This window comes from Cydia fagiglandana, chromosome 26 (genome assembly GCF_963556715.1).
Source record: "Cydia fagiglandana chromosome 26, ilCydFagi1.1, whole genome shotgun sequence".
NCBI classification, from domain to species: domain Eukaryota; kingdom Metazoa; phylum Arthropoda; class Insecta; order Lepidoptera; family Tortricidae; genus Cydia; species Cydia fagiglandana.
In genome coordinates this window covers 6,318,260-6,333,071 of record NC_085957.1, presented here as the reverse complement: position 1 = coordinate 6,333,071, position 14,812 = coordinate 6,318,260, and positions in this window count along the sequence as shown.

Here is a 14,812-nt window from a genome sequence, read left to right as displayed (position 1 = left end):
ACAAAAAACCGGGCAAGTGCGAGTCGGACTCGCGCACGAAGTGTTCCGTACCATAAAGCAAAAAAAAAAACGGTCACCCATCCAAGTACTGACCACTCCCGACGTTGCTTAACTTTGGTCAAAAATCACGTTTGTTGTATGGGAGCCCCATTAAAATCTTTATTTTATTCTGTTTTTAGTATTTGTTGTTATAGCGGCAACAGAAATACATCATCTGTGAAAATTTCAACTGTCTAGCTATCACGGTTCGTGAGATACAGCCTGGTGACAGACAGACGGGCGGACAGCGAAGTCTTAGTAATAGGGTCCCGTTTTACCCTTTGGGTACGGAACCCTAAAAATGATGTTCGGTAGAAGCTTCGAATTCAAACAACAATAGTTTAATCTCTCATGCTAATATTGGTACCCGAGCAAACGAAACATACCAAAATTGAAAAATGGAATCTTGAGCGTTGAGAGGGTTTCAAGGCACGAGAGTTAAACAAGCTTTGTTCCCGAGAGAATAGATATTACACAAGATTTTTCACTACACCGACGCGAGATGACCAACCAAATCAAATGAACGTTAATAAAATATTTATCATTCAAGAAGAAGACTTGTGGATAATATGCAATTTTTCATCGGTTTTTGAGGTATAAAAAGAGCTTTTACGAGCTGGTGTAGTGAAATAAATGTATAAATTCAAGTTAATAGAAAAACGACTATTAAAATAAAAGACAAAACGTAGTTTCAACATTATATTTATTGTCTGAGCATGCAGGATGGTACAGTCGCCATCAGATATATCGGAGCGGCCAAGGTGTTCACAATATCTGAACAAGCACTCTAACGGCTTGACAATAGAGGCGTGTTCAGATATTTGTGAGCACCTTGGCCGCTCCGATATATATGATGGCGACTGTACATACATTCGTAGTGCAGCAGAACATATAAATTACTGTTGTTTCCTTACACTGGACACGGGGCTATAAAAACAAACATTGCGGCATATTAATGATAATGCAATATCCTAAATTAATTAATTAAATACCGGCCAAGATATAGGCTCCGTACTCATCCGTAGTTGCCCCGCCCAAAGAATGAGATTAAGTAATACGAAGTTTTTAAGGTGGCCACTGACGAGCCTTCCAACAGTCCGAATAGCGCGGTTGCAATCCAAAATCGGTCCGTGAATGTCAAAAACGTACAACGTTTAGTATTAGGATGCCGTCCATTTGGATGAATCCATTGTAACGGCATCCATTTGGAAGGCTCGTCAGTGGCCTGCTTTAGGATAGTATCGACAGAACCAGCGAACAGTTTTATGGGTTTCTAGTTAATCAACTAAGGGGTCATCCATTAATTACGTCACACCAATTTCTAGGTTTTTTTACCCCTCCCCCCCCCTTGTCACACTTGGTCACATTTGGCAAACCCCTCCCTCCCTAGTGTGACGTCACATTTTTTCTACGAAATCGCCAAATCGAATTAAGTAAGTACCTAAGTATTATTAATATTTTATCAAAATATTTTTGACGTTATAAATAGGTATTAGTAATTTTATAACCCAAAACTGCTTAGGAAAGAAAATTAAACGATTAAAAACTATTTTCGTTTTAAAAACTTGTTATTTAAATGTACAGCGAACTAAATAATTTAAATAAATTTTCGGTTACTGATGAAGTTAAAGTGACGTCACAAAGTTTGTGTCTCCCCCCTCCCCCATGTCACAATATGTCACATTTTCTTGACCCCCTCCCTCCCCCTAAACGTGAGACGTAATTAATGGATGACCCCTAATCAGTTGATTACACAGCTTTTAAAATAGGAGATCATCTTGATTTTTTATTTCACCTGTACATTCTTACATTAATCTTCAAATATAATAAAACAAGTGTTTTGAACTGTTGCCTTTTAATCCTTTTTCCCGAATTTCCAGTGCCAGACTCATCAACTCGTCATCGTCATGTCTGACATTTTAATAGTCTTTACAGACGATATTGCCAAAATTTGAAAACTATCTTATCCAAAGGAACGCTGTTTTCTTAGTCGCTATGTCGACTTTAATGAGAGGCTGGCTTATCAATATTATAATTATAATACAGGCAACAGCCTGTAAGCATCTTTCAGCTGCGTAGCAGTTGGGTTCTCTTTGCATCCTCCATGTTGTCTGATCAAGTTAAAAAACAGCTGTAAATGGTCCTGGTCACCCAGGCGATGTGTCGAAATGTTCTCGAATTTACCAGATTCAACTAAATTTCGATACAGTACTTTTAAACTCTCCAAACAAACAATTAATCCTAAAAATCCTGTTTTGATTTTTGTGACCAAAATGGGTTTTTTACTTAAAATCATGATTGTTCTTGGTTGTCTATTCCGTTTTTTTATGGTTCTTTTAACCTTGTTGATTATTTTTAGGCCTTTAATATAGTCTATAGCTTTCTCGATTAAATTGAGTATTTCATCCTTATTTTTTCGCCTGATGGCACTTTGAGAGTTTAAAATATCGAGAATGTCATTGAACATATCGATAAATTCTACTGTAGCGTCGTTTCCTGAAAAATATGATAATGATTTCGTTTCTATACGTTGATCTCGGTTGTTGAATATAATCTTTTTGTATTCGAGAGAGTTTCTAACTAGCTCCATCATGCGGCATGCGTCCAAGAAAACCACAATATCCGCTTTTGTGACCGGATGTGGAAAAGTTGCTTTTAATCCTGTGCCACTTATATTACAACCTAAAGCATTCGCAGCTCTAATATTAGTAGGACACCCATCGAAAGTGACAGCTTGGACATTGACGCCGACGGAATGACATTTTGCGAGACAAATATTAACAGCGTTAGCTATAAGTTCGCTAGTGAAATTTTCCACTAAAAAGTACCCAACTGGTATTTTCCAGTTCTCAGAAAGACAAACGAGCATCATTACGAAAGCTTTAGTGGCTTTTGTTTCTTCATCAATAAGCCCATGTCCCATGTTTACATAACCAGTATTTCTTTGACCCTTGCATGTCTGTTGAATGTTCATATCACCAAAAATAAGGCAGCACTCATAGTTTTCCGGCATGGTGCCCCTCTTGAATTTTAGCATGTCAAACGATTCCCGTGTGAATCCCGGCTCGCCGTTAACGACGCCATACCTGTAACAAATAATAAAATCACTAAAACCTGCAAAGAAACATTGAAATATTAAAAGACTGGCCTTACGGGAGTTACGGGCAGTAAGAATGGTGCATGAATGGGGCCAGTACAGTGGTGTGACTCCACTACAACGCAATTAGCTATTCCTATAATTACTTGAATCTTCCTGTCCTTGATATTATTTCAGAATGTCGTTTAAAAAAGAGAGCGTAACCAGTAGAGAGACTCCTGACTTCGGGCAAACTCGGCTCTGTTCGGCTCAGCATTGCTCCGCTCCGAGCAATCTGTGGCCCATTTTATAAAGCTACAAGTTACAATTTACAAGCGGAAGTCTCTTTCTAACCCTATGTGTTAGAACGTGACTTCCGCTTGTAAATTGTAACTTGTAGCTTTATAAAATAGGCCACTGGTTGGCATCACTTGTCCTTTTGGTCGTGCAACCACAGATAAAACCATCACTTGAATTTTGACAACCATAAATAGCCGAAAGGGATGGAGCCATACATTAGAAAGGGACATCATGATTCGTCCCTGAATCGCTGTCAAACTTCGGTTTTGTAGCAACTGTCCTTTCTGTATGGTAGTACTATTATTTATTCTGTGGCGTAAATTCGAATGTATGGCATCGGGTAGGTTCATGTGACTTAAATTCATAGCAAATTATCATTCAACTTACCATTTAGTTAATCTTCTTGGATGTGGAAGAAAACAATCAAAATTTCGCCTCACATATTTATAGCCAGCTGGCGAACAAAAATTCAAGGCCATGGCGAACTTCCGAACAGCCGCGGGACAAGATGGCCGCTTCCTTTCTTTTTCCGCTTTCTTTTTCTTTTTTTTCGCTTCGAGTCGATAGAGTTCCGCTATATCGGCATTATTACTTAAGATAGACTTAATCTGTTCATTTATGTAGTTCTTATCTTTTAAATGTTTGATTATATCTTCTAACGATGCGTTCTTTTTGAGTTTTACATGTTTTTTAACCTTTTTGTTAACAGAATTTTGTTTTTCAATGAATTCCTTTTTCGGTATTATTTTTCTTGGCGCGTGGAATATGATCAGATCTTTATAGTCCTCTTGGCCGTCATCAATTTCCTCGATTTCCGAAAATTCTGGCGTCGAGGGCGGGGAATGTTCACTCTCACTATCCTGTAAAAATAAATATTATAATTACTAACAATAAATTAAACTGTTCCAGCAGGCGTTCTACATGACATTAAAGCTCTCTAAGGGGCCTCTACGTGTTGGATCTATATCCCCACGCAAGCCTATCAAAAGACCGGGATTTGTAGGCCCGTGAATTCCAAAATTAAACTATATAATTATAATCTCATACCTTTAAACGAGCATGTCTTGTTTATTTATTTATATTTCGGGGATCTCGAAAACGGCTTTAGCGATTTCGATGAAATTTGCTAAATATTTGTTATGTATATTGTTTTTTTATTTGTGTGACTGGGCCTTTAGGAGGATAAAATTTAAGGGGCCCATTGATTAACAGTCCGCCGGACGGTACGGGACGGGACGGTATCGGCCTGTCAGTTGTTCGGAACTGTCAAAATTTTGTTCTAACTGACAGGCCGATACCGTCCGGCGGACTGATAATCAATGGGCACTAGGATGGTTCACGTTTGTATGGGAAAAATTCAAACTCTAGCTAGAAGAAGCGGCAAGACTTTGACTAAATATGCCAAGTTTTGTAATCTTATCTCAACTACAAGGGGGTGCTCAGCAAACACTTTGAAATTTTTTAAAGTTGTATGAAATCCAAAAAAATCAAGTTATTATTTTTTTTAGTTTTATGTACCTAGTAGCAGTTTTCACATTATTTAAAAGTGTGATTTAAAAGTTAGGTATTTGGTGAAAAACCATTTTTATTTCTATTTTTTTATAATTTTTTTAGGTGAAATTCTAAAAATCTGACTTTTGAAAAATTATATAAAATATGTAGAAATAAAAATGTTTTTCTACTTAAAAACTTATAAATCACATGTGCAAATAATGTGAAAACAGATACTTAAATAAAATTCTGAATAATAAGTACTTGTTTTTTTTTGTTTTCATACAACATACAAAATTTTCAAAGTGGTTGAGCACCCCCTTGTAGTTGAGATACAATTACGAAACTTGGTGTATTTTATCAACATAATAAATGTAACAAAATAAAGGGGCCCACTGATTAACAGTCCGCCGGACGATATCGGGCTGTCAGTTGTTCGGAACTGTCAAAATTTTGTTCTAACTGACAGGCCGATACCGCCCGGCGGACTGTTAATCAGTGGGCCCCATTATTTTAAGGGGGTGCCCCGTCGGAAAAAAAAATGTTTTTGAACCACCCTAATGGGCACCTTTACGATGTCTGGTCAGATCATTTTACGTGAAGGAAATACCTCACGAAAACTACCTCAACTACCTCAAGACTACCTCACTTACTTACCTCAAGAAGATTCGGCTCAGCCGATCCTTTTAGCCGCCGCATCCCTGTTTTCGAATAATTAAAATCTGCCTCACTAAAATGAGCTGAGCATATTCGCGAGTCGTTCGTAACCTTATAAAAGGGATCATTTCGGTATTTCCGAATGATGCGAGTCCAACTTTCTCTACGCTTTGGATCAATAGGAAGTCTGCAATATACGAAAATGAAAGTTTATTAATTACATATTTCGTTTTACGTTTCTATACTCTGTATTATCTTTAGGTATTTAAATAAAAGTAAACAAAATCTACCCTCAAATGGCTCCTTAAGCCAGTTGCGGGTAGAAGAAAACATTACACGATCAAATATTGTAGGTTAAAGTCAGGTCGTGCAGTGACGATCCAGGCGGTTTTGTATTTGTTCAGTTACCAATATATGTTATAACTACCCGAAAATGTACAAAATATTTGTTTACTTTTATTTAAATACCTAAAGATACAGATTTAATTGTATTAACCTGTCTTATGTACAATAAAGTGTTTACATACATAGTAATACATACATACAAAACTGTAATTCATAAAAACATACTTACTTTCATCCTTACAACATAAAAACAATAATTTGTACGGAACACTAAAATTGACGTCCCTACAAGGTTAATGCACTATGCCGCGCTGGAGAACGCGTTGCAAAACGTCACTTGACCTTCACTAAATGCTCGTTCAAAGTTCCGAGCAGGAAATAAATGTATTATCAAATTACTCACCGGTGATACGTGATCCCATCAAGCTTATTAACTTTTCTGATGTGATTTTTACACCCTTTTACGACACAAGTAGGCATTTTTAAACTGTGAATTACAATTATAACGTTACATGACAGCTTTACACTAAGCGGGACCCCTCACTACTGGATTGCGCTGGTGTCACAAATGCGATTTTGGCCCCAATGAACCGCGAAATGAGTGTCCCATGATCAACTGTCTTGCTCGGTAATAAAGATCAATTCTGGTTAGCAATAAAACTGACACATGTACATCCGTGAATGTAGGAGATCGCCAACGCCATCTTGGAATACATTTGCGAACTCCAATGCGCAATACAAACCTGTGATGGCATCGCACTTAAAGCGGTTTACGCTAGATGGCGCTAAGATCAATATATATCAAGCTAATTATTTTCTTTGAAAACATTTGTTATTTATTACTTTCAATAGGTTTTTAAATTTTTTATACAATGTTTACCATTTTTGTTCATACAATTATTTTGGTCAGTCATTGGTTCACTTCACTTCAGCGTTTTAATTTGGTTTTAATTCATTATTCATTGTTTATACTCTGTACAACATCGGGTATTGAACTATTGACATCTGTCAGCAACATAGCAATGTCATCGTTGTCATGTCACTTCACTTTTATTTACTCAATATTTAGTTTGATAACAAAAGTTAGCAAGTACGCCATAGAGTTATAGTACGCACTATTTTCGTACGAAAAATATTAGAATTACTTAATAATACCAGTACTTTGTGTAAACCACGCCATTTTAACCTAAAGGTAACTCATGTTACGTTAATAAATAAACCATACATTTTAGTTTAGTGCTTATCTGTTATATTTTGTTTTTATACTAAACACTTGCCCGGCCTACGTAGTAAACATTATCTTGGTTGAGCTTTTGACCTGAATTCGATGAGCATCTGTCTCTATCACTCTTATTAATATACCTAAACAGAACAGAGTGACAGATACATAAATTCACATGCGAATTTCGAAGTTCGTAATGTTAGTTTAAGCGCTCCGGCGAACGCGGATCCGCGTACAAGGAAAATATTAGAAAAAAATAATCACGGCACACGAGAGGTTAATAGACCTTTTTAGCATAATATAATATTCTGATGTGATGTAATATTGAACTTAAAATTAATAATATAATAAAGCCCATACTTGTAGTGTTCATTTTTTCAAAAGGATTTACTGTGAGTAGCTCTTGTATTTAAAGGCGTGACCTTGAAATACCCGGTGTCCATTTTGTTTTTTTGAGACAGTTGTTCTAATTCTAAATGCGTCTTTCAATGAAAACAGATTTTGCTATAGCTCCAATAGGACAATTGCCATTTTTTTTAATATACCTAATTTTTTAAGTATCTTTCATAAGTGTACCTAATACAAAAACAAAATAGTTTTAAAAATAGAAATACTTAGCGCATTGTAATATGCCTACTTGAATAAACTATGTTTTATCTATATCTTTAAAATATTTCAGGGTGGGGTCCGTACTTGTGGCTCAGTAGTGTAGGCTTCGAGCAACACCGGCTTCCGACACGTCGGAAAGTGTAGGTATTAAAATAGCAGACAAATCACAAGGCAGGTACTAAAATAAATCTTCATTCTGTGTCTAGACTAGGGTTGCCAACCCTACTATATTATATAGTATTGTACTATATTTTGGCTCTCTGTACTATATACTTTTGGAAAAATATATAGTACGCTAAAATACTATATTTCCGATTAAACGTATATTACACTCATGTTTAGTATTTTATCTAAAAGTACTGTATTTTTTTGAAATGTACTTCATTTTTGATGCCTTATTCTGGAAAATATTATATTCCACTAAAAAAAAGTTGGCAACCCTAGTCTATTTTATATACCTAAATAAACTGCATAATAATACTTTCTTAAAAACTAATGAAACGAAGTAATAATAGTTATAGGCCGCCCGTATTGAAAGCGAGGACCTACAACTACAATAATAGTTTAAAAAAAAAAAAACCCCTAGTCTAGACCCTTGGTCAGTGAGGTTAGTTTAGTTAGGTATAATTATTATTTAAACTTTTCACAAAACAAATAATGTATAACCATTGGGCCAGACAGAGACATGTAAAAATGGTGCAAGGAGAACAAAGGAATGTATTAGAACAATGGAAAACAACAATTTTATTATGCCTCGAGGGCCTATTTTAGATTTAAGCTAGTTATTAATTTCTTTTAGTAATACCACCGTATATATATCTTGTTGGTAAATAAATGATTTTCCAATGAACTTAAATAAAAAAAAATGCTATTTATTTTAAGAGATTTAAAATAATTATTGTAATTTTATTTAAAGTACTTGCTAAAATACAACTAACCATACAAATTGAAATACTTAAAAAAATAAATTTGAAGACGGACAACCCTCTTATTTATAAATACAGCGGGGAAATGCTGCCAGCGTCCTCGGCACCATGCCAACTACTTAGATGTATTTTCATTTTATTTATTATTAGTTTTTAGATTTAATTTAGTTTTATTTTATAAATAAGTTTCTTTGTATCTCTTTGTATCTAATGTATCTACCTGAAATAAAAAACACCAACTGAAGTAATCTTATTTTGCTTACAGATGGGAGTTTCGGAGTCCGAGTCAGACTGCGATGACGAAAATAACGTAGTCCTCAGCATCAACTTAATAAAAATGCTTCAAAGTCTAAAATTGTTGTCCACAATGAAGACTGCCACGGAATCAATTACACTTCTGCTTCAAAGCATCGACTTCGAGCATGCCAATCGTCCACAAAAGGGGTGTACTACAACCAGAAAACGTACATCTAATGAAACAAAAATAGATGAAGGTAAAAGTAAAAAAGCTCGTAAGACACATGAAAAGGATCGCGAGATTCCTAAGGCTCGAAGCAGCAAATGGAATTGCTATATCTGCTATAAGACTTTTCATAATGAGTTTAATTTAAATAGACACATCAAAAACACTAACATCCATCCAAATATATATTGCCCGGAAAAAATAGATGATGGCACTACAAGATTTCGCTGCGGGTTTTGTGGGGCAACATATAGCAACAGAGGCAACGTAAACAGACATGTTAAATCGCATCATTCTAATGTAGAAAAGAGGGAAAAGAAATGCGATACTAAAGATATCAAAGTGAGTGCTGATCTTAAAGACCAGGAAAATCTCTAAAAATCCAGAACTGCCAGCCTATCCTGAATTCATGTATCCTCCCAGACAACGCCTAAAATCCCGCCACCCGTCGTACTCAACGGCACACGGACTAATGAAGGATAACTTCAACATCGGAGATAAATGGATGGAGGAATGGAATTCCAACCTGCCTACAGCCTACAGCGATTACAATCCCACTGAAAGACCCAAAGGCTTCTCGGCCCCAAGACGGGAATGGTGCCAGCTTAATAGACTTCGCACAGGGCACGGTCGATCTGGCGATTTTATGTTTCGGTGTGGGTGGAAAAACTCACCGGAATGTGATTGCGGAGCGCCTATACAATCTATCCACCATATAATTCACGAGTGCCCAAAACGAATGTACCCTGGTGACCCTCTGGACTTAATAGCGTTTAGTGATAACGCAGCCCAATGGGTGAAGAACCTAGACATTAATCTGTAAATAAAACTGTGGAACGACTCATAATGAATGCCATACGAATAAATAAATAAAGACCAGGAGCCTGCAAACGTTGATACTGCAATGTGCGTGTTTGAGTGTGGTCAATGCAAAGCAGCCACGCCCCAGATCGACCGCGCAGTGGAGCATGCACAGTTCCACGAATTTCCCGGCTACAGGCCCATTCCGCAGACTTGTCAAATTTGTCCATACAAATTCGAAGCTCAACATATCACGGAGCACTTTAAAATTCACGAACGCGTCAATAAGTACATACCATATGACCCCTTCAAGTTGCTGAACAACGATTGGTCTGATATATTTCAATATTTTGATGACACTCTTATAAACATGATAAAATCGTCGACTATATATGAACATACTAGGAAAGTTAAAATGAACACAGATCATAGTGATGATTCGTCTTTTAAACCACTCTATCAATGTGGCATGTGTGAAATGTTCGTTCGTCCGACGGAAGTAGAAGATCATTGCAATAACGAAAAAGCTTGCCTTGAAGATCAGTCGGTATTTCACGTCTGTGAGAATTGTGACAGATTTTTCTTCACAGAAGAAGCCTTATCAGAACATGTGGCAGAAGAAATAGATAATATGGCATTTAAAATCGTCAAATTCAACTGTGAAGGGGATCTACCGATGAATAGAACTTTGAGAAACCTTCAAAAAAAATTGCAACCGTCTGGAGAATACTCTCAACAAGAAAGCGTTTCATACTCGGCGGAACAAGCAGCAACAAATACTCAGCAGAGTAAAAAAAATGAAAAAGGAATAGTAATTCTCGAGAATCGTCCAATAACACAGTTTTGTCGAGATTGTGGTAAGTCCATCCCAATTTCAGAATTTAAAACTCATGAAGACAAACACAGATACAATAAAAATGCAGCGGAAGATGAGGAAAACCACACTGATGAAGAAATGTCAGCTGAACAAAACTGTTCAGAAAATAATTATGAGGGAGTCAATGTTCCTGGTGATAACCCAGAGGGAGTTGAAAGCAGAAATGAAAATATAATGGATAATATAGCAAATGTGCAAGAAGATGAAGGAAAAGAAATAATTGCAAATAATACTGTGCGCATTGAAAATGTCAGATCGATATTAAATACTGCTTCAGCAAACCAGTGTACAATAATTTTTGATGATAGTTTCAAAACATTCGAAAATGAATTGAGACACGACTTGCGCGGAGATTTTATAAAATATTCCACCAATAACAATGCTAATACTGCAAGCAAACAATCAAACTCAAACAATGAAATTTTTGAATTACCTGATGAATCTGACGAAAATAAAGACTCAAATTGTAGACTGCCAAGTACTTCGTCAGATCAAGATAAGGTTTTAGAAAATGACGGAATCGTTGACGATAACAGCAAACTCGAAAATATTATAAAGCCGAACAAACTTAAAAAAACCTATAAGACTAATGAAATCATTGAAATATCTGATGATGAAAATGAAGATGAAGACTCAAATCGTAGAGTGCCAAAGCCAAGTACTTCGTCAAATCTAAATAAGGTTTTAATTAAAGAAGAAGTGGATATCAAAGACGCTACGAGTGAAATCCAACATGTTACTGAAGCTATTGATAATCAATTAAACCAGACTAATGACATTTTTGACTTAACTGATGAATCTGAAAATACAACAACAGAATCAAATGTAGTCTCAACTGTGAATGCGCAAAATGATGCAGATGAAAACGGTGAAGTAACAACAAAAAGTGAACTTCAGCGTATAAGCGAACTGACAATGAAATATAAGCTGATAATGTCCAGTCGTGACTAGAATTATGTTACAATAAGACCCGCTTAAGAAGATTCTGAAGAGACCACGCTAAAAGCGCATTTTAAGCGCCGGTCCGTCACCGTAAACGCAAGCTCCTGATGACACTCCTCGGTACGGAGTGAAACATGTCGAGCGTTTTTCGACTTAAAATACGTGAGTGACCCGTTTTTAATATATTTAATACGTATTAAGCGGGTTTTAGTATATTTGATCTGTATCTTAAAATCAGAATTTTACCAAATAACGAAACGCCATGGTTGGTTTATTGTACCAACAAGTTTTTTTTTATTTGTAAAATTATTTTTATATAAGTAATCTTTTAAGTATCATATTGCTTTATTTTTCATACCGCGTTAACTTGACTTAAGTAATTCTAAAGTTATAATTATGAATTATAATATAATTAATGAGATTAGGTTAAGTTGAAATCAATTTTGGCATATTATGTTTAAGATTTATAGACTTTAGTTTACTTTGATATTTTAATCTTGGAATGCATTTATGTGTTAAGATGGCCATATAAAATTATAATTATGTCTATTAGTTATTATCATATGGCACTTTTATACTTTTTGTGGTGGTTCACTGTGACATAATCTTTGCCCATACCAAAAAGAATAGATAGCATAGAGGGGTCCTGTCATTGTCAATTTTGTAGTCACGGTACATTTACAGCCATCTATCGACACACGGTTAAAACTTAAAATAAAATTGAAAATGTATAAAATAATCAAAATATGTTTACGGATAAATGATTCTTAATTTTTATTGTTCCATACTGACCCATGTTCTTTCACTGATATGTGTTAAAATTGTTAAATACCAAACGGTGTCGTTAACGCCATCTAGCCGAGAATAGGCCAAAGGTAATGGCGCCATCTATTCGAGAATGACTTTTCCTTGGCCGTCCGTCGCACGTTTTTTCTTAGACTTTATTTATCTTATACAGTTATATATATCTCTGCCCATACCAAAGATATATATAAGTCCGTATAAGGTAAATAAAGTCTAAGAAAAATACGTGCTTCCGAAAATCAATAATAATGCTCGAAAAGATGGCACCATATACTCAGTAGGTGGCGCGCACCGTTTGATATGTAACAATTTTTACACATATCAGTGGAAGACATATACATGAAAAATTTAATACAGTTAATTAAATTGATTGTATAGTTTCTAATAGAGCCCGACGGCTAATCCTATTGTCTATTGTTAAGTAAAACCGCTCGTGCCACGTGCCACGACCACCTGCATAAAAAATACGTACTTCGGTTACTGAGTGCCGGCGAGTCGAACGCTACAGAACCACTCTAAAATTTGTCATCGAGATGCGTAACAAAGGCGCGTTATTGGAGAGTGCACCTACAGTGTTTTTTTGAGCGTTGGACTAGCCCGCGCTCAGGTGCCAAATACAGTGGAACCTGGATAATTGCAATCTCAAGGGACCGGCCAATTTTTGTCAATTAACCAGGTTTTTCATTTAAGCAGGTCGTGTCAATTAACGAGGTTCAAAAAATCGTTGTGTCAATTATAGAGGTTTTCATTAATAGAGGTTGCGTTCTGACAAATTTATTTTATGGAGGTGCAAATAACCATTTTAAGTAGATTTACACGCTTACATTCTATATATTGCTTCCGTCTATACTTGCACTTTTACACTACATTAATTACCACTTTATTTTCTTATCATTTGGGTTTAAAAAATTCCCTTGAATTGTAGAAGAAAGTTTTATTAGAATGTAAAAAGCATACTTTGTTTTTTATTGATCAAAACTATTTCACCTACTACAGGCTGTGATAGATACCCAATAAATAAATTAAATTCTGGATGGAGATATAAATGAAATGATCATTGCTATTAAAATATTGTTTCTGCTGTATACAACTACATTATTTCAATTACAGAGGTAATAAGCAAGACTCGTTTCAATAATAGAGGTAAAAATAAGAGCAAAAATAACGGATTTTTTTAGCACAGTGTCAATTATAGAGGTCTTAAGTTGCGATGTGGTCAATTATAGAGGCAAAATTACGAAAAGCACAAAAATCTAAATTGCAATTATAGAGGTTTCAAAATTTCAATTATAGAGGCCTTTTGGTCTCAAGGGACCGGGACCGGACTTTTGGTTGCAATTATTAAGGTTTTCCATTTATCCAGGTGCCAATTAACCAGGTTTCACTGTAGAATAATTAAGACCCTTTTTTGCAGGTAAGTAGCACGTGCGGTTTTACTTAACAATAGACAATAGGATTAGCCGTCGGGCTCTATTAGAAACCTACAAACTAAATATAAGCTTAATGTGTCAAACACATTTTGTTATTATAGTTGGTCAAAACAAATTTGTGAGTAATTACCTAATTAAGATATGCATAAAATGCAATCGTTAACACGAAAGTGGACGACCGTGCGAGAATGTAGTCGCCATTTTCCTCTCTGAATATTGACATAAAAACGAAACATTTTTACACAATTTTCTTGGACATTTTTTAATTTTATTTAGTTTAGTTTTTAGTTTTATATAATTAGTTTTATATTATAGATAAGTTAGTTTATTTGTATTTTTAATATTTGTATCTACCTTATAAATAAAAATATCTTTTTTACACAATTTGATATTATCATCATCATCATCTCAGCCATAAGACGTCCACTGCTGAACATAGGCCTCCCCCTTTATAATATCAATATTTAGAGAGGAAAACGGGGACTAGGTTTGTATGAAGAAGCGGTCGTCCACGTCCTCTTAAAGATTTTATAATAATTAATAAGAACTTTATAAGTACAGCAAATGAATATATTGTAATTTTACACCTTATACCTTTAAACGAGCAATTCTTATATATTTTATTTATATATTTCGGGGATCTCGGAAACTCGTTAGGATTTCGATGAAATTTGCTATATGGGGGTTTTCGGGGGCGAAAAATCGCTCTAGCTAGGTATTATCTCTGGGAAAACGCGCATTTTTGAGTTTTTACCTATATGTTTTCCAAGCAAAGCTCGGTCTCCCGGATAAAAATAAATTTGAGTCTCATTTGGTAATTTTATGAAACA